This window comes from Schistocerca gregaria, unplaced genomic scaffold (genome assembly GCF_023897955.1).
Source record: "Schistocerca gregaria isolate iqSchGreg1 unplaced genomic scaffold, iqSchGreg1.2 ptg000649l, whole genome shotgun sequence".
Classification (NCBI taxonomy): domain Eukaryota; kingdom Metazoa; phylum Arthropoda; class Insecta; order Orthoptera; family Acrididae; genus Schistocerca; species Schistocerca gregaria.
The window spans coordinates 110,001-117,500 of record NW_026062034.1 but is presented as its reverse complement, the minus strand read 5'-3'; the positions used below and the strand labels follow the sequence as shown (position 1 = coordinate 117,500).

Below are 7,500 nucleotides of genomic sequence, written 5' to 3'. Positions count from 1 at the left end.
ACGCCTTTCATGGTTTCCCATGAGCGTCGATTCGGGCGCCTTAACTCGGCGTTTGGTTCATCCCACAGCGCCAGTTCTGCTTACCAAAAGTGGCCCACTTGGCACTCCGATCCGAGTCGTTTGCTCGCGGCTTCAGCATATCAAGCAAGCCGGAGATCTCACCCATTTAAAGTTTGAGAATAGGTTGAGGTCGTTTCGGCCCCAAGGCCTCTAATCATTCGCTTTACCGGATGAGACTCGTACGAGCACCAGCTATCCTGAGGGAAACTTCGGAGGGAACCAGCTACTAGATGGTTCGATTAGTCTTTCGCCCCTATACCCAGCTCCGACGATCGATTTGCACGTCAGAATCGCTACGGACCTCCATCAGGGTTTCCCCTGACTTCGTCCTGGCCAGGCATAGTTCACCATCTTTCGGGTCCCAACGTGTACGCTCTAGGTGCGCCTCACCTCGCAATGAGGACGAGACGCCCCGGGAGTGCGGAGGCCGCCGCCCCGTGAAGGGCGGGGAAGCCCCATCCTCCCTCGGCCCGCGCAAGGCGAGACCTTCACTTTCATTACGCCTTTAGGTTTCGTACAGCCCAATGACTCGCGCACATGTTAGACTCCTTGGTCCGTGTTTCAAGACGGGTCGTGAAATTGTCCAAAGCTGAAGCGCCGCTGACGGGAGCGATTATTCCGCCCGAGAGCATCCCGAGCCAACAGCGGCGCGGGTCCGGGGCCGGGCCAGGTAGGTCCGTCATCCGGGAAGAACCGCGCGCGCTTGCCGGGAGCCCGAGCGCCCAAAGGGGCGAATCGACTCCTCCAGATATACCGCCGAGCAGCCAGCCAGGACACCGGGGCTCTGCCCAACAGACGCGAACCGAGGCCCGCGGAAGGACAGGCTGCGCACCCGGGCCGTAGGCCGGCACCCAGCGGGTCGCGACGTCCTACTAGGGGAGAAGTGCGGCCCACCGCACACCGGAACGGCCCCACCCCGCGGCGAGTGGAAAGGCAACCGGACACGACCCCGCCGCGGATTGCTCCGCGCGGGCGGCCGGCCCCATCTGCCGAGGGCGGGGGCCAGTGGCCGGATGGGCGTGAATCTCACCCGTTCGACCTTTCGGACTTCTCACGTTTACCCCAGAACGGTTTCACGTACTTTTGAACTCTCTCTTCAAAGTTCTTTTCAACTTTCCCTCACGGTACTTGTTCGCTATCGGTCTCGTGGTCATATTTAGTCTCAGATGGAGTTTACCACCCACTTGGAGCTGCACTCTCAAGCAACCCGACTCGAAGGAGAGGTCCCGCCGACGCTCGCACCGGCCGCTACGGGCCTGGCACCCTCTACGGGCCGTGGCCTCATTCAAGTTGGACTTGGGCTCGGCGCGAGGCGTCGGGGTAGTGGACCCTCCCAAACACCACATGCCACGACAGGCGGCAGCCTGCGGGGTTCGGTGCTGGACTCTTCCCTGTTCGCTCGCCGCTACTGGGGGAATCCTTGTTAGTTTCTTTTCCTCCGCTTAGTAATATGCTTAAATTCAGCGGGTAGTCTCGCCTGCTCTGAGGTCGTTGTACGAGGTGTCGCACGCCACACCGCCAGCCGGCTGTGCACGCTACCGAGAAAGTACCGGTATGCGAACCGCCAGGCGACGGGCGCGCATCGCACGTTTAAGGAGACGCGGCCGGCCACACAGGCGACCACGACACTCCCACGTCTCCGAAGCGGGACAAACGCCGCGCGCTTCAGTATACGTAGCCGACCCTCAGCCAGACGTGGCCCGGGAACGGAATCCATGGACCGCAATGTGCGTTCGAAACGTCGATGTTCATGTGTCCTGCAGTTCACATGTCGACGCGCAATTTGCTGCGTTCTTCATCGACCCACGAGCCGAGTGATCCACCGTCCTGGGTGATCTTTTCCTTTTCAGTCTCCCACTGTCTCTTTCAAGACAGTAGCATTTGCGGGACTGAGGCGTCTGACGGCCCCTGTTCCACTATTTTTTTGTGTCCAACGGCCTCACAGCCGATGGGCGTCGTACGGCTCCACACCGGAGCGGACAGGCACTCGGGCGAACGTCATTCAAAACCGGCGCCAGGCGCCAGGTACCGCAGGCCAGCCGCTCCAGAGCTTCAGCGCTCGTACCACACAACAACAACACTTCCGCTAGTTTTGAGAGGCACGCGTGGTTCCGCACGCGGCGCACGGCCACTGCCGTACAGGTAGCGTGTTGCGCGACACGACACGCACATCGAAAGACATGCAGTCTAGTCGGTAATGATCCTTCCGCAGGTTCACCTACGGAAACCTTGTTACGACTTTTACTTCCTCTAAATGATCAAGTTTGGTCATCTTTCCGGTAGCATCGGCAACGACAGAGTCGATGCCGCGTACCAGTCCGAAGACCTCACTAAATCATTCAATCGGTAGTAGCGACGGGCGGTGTGTACAAAGGGCAGGGACGTAATCAACGCGAGCTTATGACTCGCGCTTACTGGGAATTCCTCGTTCATGGGGAACAATTGCAAGCCCCAATCCCTAGCACGAAGGAGGTTCAGCGGGTTACCCCGACCTTTCGGCCTAGGAAGACACGCTGATTCCTTCAGTGTAGCGCGCGTGCGGCCCAGAACATCTAAGGGCATCACAGACCTGTTATTGCTCAATCTCGTGCGGCTAGAAGCCGCCTGTCCCTCTAAGAAGAAAAGTAATCGCTGACAGCACGAAGGATGTCACGCGACTAGTTAGCAGGCTAGAGTCTCGTTCGTTATCGGAATTAACCAGACAAATCGCTCCACCAACTAAGAACGGCCATGCACCACCACCCACCGAATCAAGAAAGAGCTATCAATCTGTCAATCCTTCCGGTGTCCGGGCCTGGTGAGGTTTCCCGTGTTGAGTCAAATTAAGCCGCAGGCTCCACTCCTGGTGGTGCCCTTCCGTCAATTCCTTTAAGTTTCAGCTTTGCAACCATACTTCCCCCGGAACCCAAAAGCTTTGGTTTCCCGGAGGCTGCCCGCCGAGTCATCGGAGGAACTGCGGCGGATCGCTGGCTGGCATCGTTTATGGTTAGAACTAGGGCGGTATCTGATCGCCTTCGAACCTCTAACTTTCGTTCTTGATTAATGAAAACATACTTGGCAAATGCTTTCGCTTCTGTTCGTCTTGCGACGATCCAAGAATTTCACCTCTAACGTCGCAATACGAATGCCCCCGCCTGTCCCTATTAATCATTACCTCGGGTTCCGAAAACCAACAAAATAGAACCGAGGTCCTATTCCATTATTCCATGCACACAGTATTCAGGCGGGCTTGCCTGCTTTAAGCACTCTAATTTGTTCAAAGTAAACGTGCCGGCCCACCGAGACACTCAACAAAGAGCACCCTGGTAGGATTTAAACGGGGTCCGCCTCGGGACGCGAAAGCACCCCTTCGGCTCGCCCCACCGGCAGGACGTCCCACGATACATGCCAGTTAAACACCGACGGGCGGTGAACCAACAGCGTGGGACACAAATCCAACTACGAGCTTTTTAACCGCAACAACTTTAATATACGCTATTGGAGCTGGAATTACCGCGGCTGCTGGCACCAGACTTGCCCTCCAATAGATACTCGTTAAAGGATTTAAAGTGTACTCATTCCGATTACGGGGCCTCGGATGAGTCCCGTATCGTTATTTTTCGTCACTACCTCCCCGTGCCGGGAGTGGGTAATTTGCGCGCCTGCTGCCTTCCTTGGATGTGGTAGCCGTTTCTCAGGCTCCCTCTCCGGAATCGAACCCTGATTCCCCGTTACCCGTTACAACCATGGTAGGCGCAGAACCTACCATCGACAGTTGATAAGGCAGACATTTGAAAGATGCGTCGCCGGTACGAGGACCGTGCGATCAGCCCAAAGTTATTCAGAGTCACCAAGGCAAACGGACCAGACAAGCCAATCCGATTGGTTTTGATCTAATAAAAGCGTCCCTTCCATCTCTGGTCGGGACTCTGTTTGCATGTATTAGCTCTAGAATTACCACAGTTATCCAAGTAACGTGGGTACGATCTAAGGAACCATAACTGATTTAATGAGCCATTCGCGGTTTCACCTTAATGCGGCTTGTACTGAGACATGCATGGCTTAATCTTTGAGACAAGCATATGACTACTGGCAGGATCAACCAGGGAGCTGCGTCAACTAGAGCTGAGCAGCCGGCCGCCCGGGAGTGTGTCCCGGGGGCCCGCGCGAACACGCAAGCGTCCGCTCAATTATTCTGCAAACAGGAGGAGGCCGAGCTCCCCTGCACGATACACCTCGAAACCCTCTCAGGTCCCGGCGGCGCGCAGCGCCGTCCTAGGTACTTGGTCGGTTTCGAGAGAGGCGCAATCGCCCGGAGTTAGGCGAGTAGACGGTTTTAGTGCGAACACCCTTGCTCCCAACTGAGCTTGCCGCTGCCGACAGAGGCCCGGGAGCGTGCTGTCGTGGCATTGCCGGCGGGAGACAACACGCGCCACCTATGGTGACCGGCAGCTCCAACGCCAGCGCCACACAAGGGCAAAGCCCCACTTGGGTGCAGAAGCGAACTCTCCCAGCACAGCGCACGCGCCAACACGTCCGCACAACTGCGATACAAACCACCTGCGAGAACCGCTGGGGCGACCGAGCAGCAGACGGCGTCGCGGCGCCGAGTGCCAGGCGGCGGCGCATCCTCAACGCACACAGTCCTCAATCAGACCAGCACACTGCAGATGTCCACCGCGCTTCGCACCGGGCTCGGCTGAACCAACTTTGGCCGCCAGGCGCCGCGTGCAGGGTGCGCCGCAGCGTAGCTGCACCGCCTGCTGGGCCCGTCGGCTGGCGCTCCTGCCACTCGGCGCCCCCCACCAGCCGGCTGTTGCGCGTGCGCCCACGCAGCGCGCGGCCAACACGCCGGGCGGCCCCCCTTCACCGGCCGGGAACAGTCCCACCAAGCCACCGCCGCGTATCGCTTCATACCCACATGGACCTAGTCACGTGTGTGGATGTGGCGGGTACCGCTGAAACAACCGGTTAATAGCTGTACCGATCGTCGCCATCACAGATTCACCTCCAGCGTGAACAACCGCTCAACAACGGATTTCCAGTTCATTTGCGTATCTTGGGCAGTAAACGTAGATGTCCACCTACATTTGCGAATTCAACAATTCTTGCATGCCAGGATGTCATGTGTCACGACACGCTACATCAGACCACATACACACTGCGACATGTGCAGAAGAGAACACGTGGAAGGTGGCCCGCGCACGTATGCGATGTCCCTTCCGCGATCCACTGTCAACCGGCATCTGCGGCATGTCCCAGATATGGAACGCGGTCCACCAGGGTAGCACTTTGTGTGAGGCAATACGACAAAGTCGGAATACACGCGTCACTACATCAGACGGCTCACGCTGACCTGACCTGACCTGACCTGACCTGACCTGACTCACCGCACCACCACCCCCAGCGACCCAGGGTGACATACAATGCGTTCGTACGTTCCTCCCACACGCCTCTACGGCGTACCACAGTGCAACCTAGCTGTTATTGGGAGACGAGACAAGTAGCATCGAGCACAACATATGGAAATTGAGATTCGACACCGTTGGGCACAGCCAGCGTACGGTCACACGTATCACACTACTTCACTCTGTACGTAACGACCGATGATCGGTACAGCGTGTGGGTTACGCGTACGACATCAGCGGACAATGGACACAGACCATACCACGACGTACACTGAGGGCGTCGACATCTGAATGCAACTGAACAGCTGCGAGGCTCATTTAACACTCAAACGCCAGACCGACCAGCTTGAGAGGACAGAGACACAAAGAGGGGGACAGAGGGGGGGGGGGGCGGCGATATAGTCCTATTGCAGTACAATTGACAGTGGATAGCGGGAATATGTGGAAAGTAAGCAACACTCGCAAGACATCTACATGAGGATAACAACGACACCAGAGATTCCGAGCAGTGAACTATGTTAGGCAAAGGGACAACGTGGGTTAGGTTAAGGGACAACGTGGGTTAGGTTAAGGGACAACGTGGGTTAGGTTAAGGGACAACGTGGGTTAGGTTAAGGGACAACGTGGGTTAGGTTAAGGGACAACGTGGGTTAGGTTAAGGGACAACGTGGGTTAGGTTAAGGGACAACGTGGGTTAGGTTAAGGGACAACGTGGGTTAGGTTAAGGGACAACGTGGGTTAGGTTAAGGGACAACGTGGGTTAGGTTAAGGGACAACGTGGGTTAGGTTAAGGGACAACGTGGGTTAGGTTAAGGGACAACGTGGGTTAGGTTAAGGGACAAATTGAGTTAGGTTAAGGGACAACGTGGGTTAGGTTAAGGGACAAATTGAGTTAGGTTAAGGGACAAATTGAGTTAGGTTAAGGGACAAATTGAGTTAGGTTAAGGGACAAATTGAGTTAGGTTAAGGGACAACGTGGGTTAGGTTAAGGGACAAATTGAGTTAGGTTAAGGGACAAATTGAGTTAGGTTAAGGGACAAATTGAGTTAGGTTAAGGGACAAATTGAGTTAGGTTAAGGGACAAATTGAGTTAGGTTAAGGGACAAATTGAGTTAGGTTAAGGGACAACTTGAGTTAGGTTAAGGGACAACTTGAGTTAGGTTAAGGGACAACTTGAGTTAGGTTAAGGGACAACTTGAGTTAGGTTAAGGGACAACTTGAGTTAGGTTAAGGGACAACTTGAGTTAGGTTAAGGGTCAACTTGAGTTAGGTTAAGGGACAACTTGAGTTAGGTTAAGGGACAACTTGAGTTAGGTTAAGGGACAACTTGAGTTAGGTTAAGGGACAACTTGAGTTAGGTTAAGGGACAACTTGAGTTAGGTTAAGGGACAACTTGAGTTAGGTTAAGGGACAACTTGAGTTAGGTTAAGGGACAACTTGAGTTAGGTTAAGGGATAATGTGGTACAACCAGAGTTAGGTTAAGCGATAATGTGGTACAGCCACAGTTAGGTTAAGCGATAATGTGGTACAGCCACAGTTAGGTTAAGCGATAATGTGGTACAGCCACAGTTAGGTTAAGCGATAATGTGGTACAGCCACAGTTAGGTTAAGCGATAATGTGGTACAGCCACAGTTAGGTTAAGCGATAATGTGGTACAGCCACAGTTAGGTTAAGCGATAATGTGGTACAGCCACAGTTAGGTTAAGCGATAATGTGGTACAGCCACAGTTAGGTTAAGCGATAATGTGGTACAGCCACAGTTAGGTTAAGCGATAATGTGGTACAGCCACAGTTAGGTTAAGCGATAATGTGGTACAGCCACAGTTAGGTTAAGCGATAATGTGGTACAGCCACAGTTAGGTTAAGCGATAATGTGGTACAGCCACAGTTAGGTTAAGCGATAATGTGGTACAGCCACAGTTAGGTTAAGCGATAATGTGGTACAGCCACAGTTAGGTTAAGCGATAATGTTGGTTACATTTGGTATTGTGTGGGAAGGGGGCAGAGAGAGGGGGGGGGGTGGATAGTGGTGGCAGTACGCGGATGCCTGA

The 7,500-nt window shown here is 54.7% G+C and overlaps 3 non-coding genes across 3 annotated transcripts in view; all 3 read right to left on the bottom strand.

Annotated features, from left to right (window-relative positions):
- The window catches only part of LOC126317927 (large subunit ribosomal RNA), a 4,222-nt gene extending 2,671 nt beyond the window's left edge, over positions 1-1,551 (bottom strand). The window contains exon 1 of the ribosomal RNA XR_007557032.1: positions 1-1,551. This exon is cut by the window's left edge and continues 2,671 nt beyond it. This is a non-coding gene — a ribosomal RNA (large subunit ribosomal RNA).
- A 188-nt stretch (positions 1,552-1,739) lies between these two features.
- On the bottom strand, positions 1,740-1,894 carry LOC126317887 (5.8S ribosomal RNA). The gene has a single exon (XR_007556996.1). It is a non-coding gene; the product is annotated as a 5.8S ribosomal RNA (ribosomal RNA).
- Positions 1,895-2,255: 361 nt separating this feature from the next.
- LOC126317843 (small subunit ribosomal RNA) lies at positions 2,256-4,148 on the bottom strand. Its single transcript, XR_007556956.1, has one exon. It is a non-coding gene; the product is annotated as a small subunit ribosomal RNA (ribosomal RNA).
- Between the last annotated feature and the right edge of the window lie 3,352 nt (positions 4,149-7,500).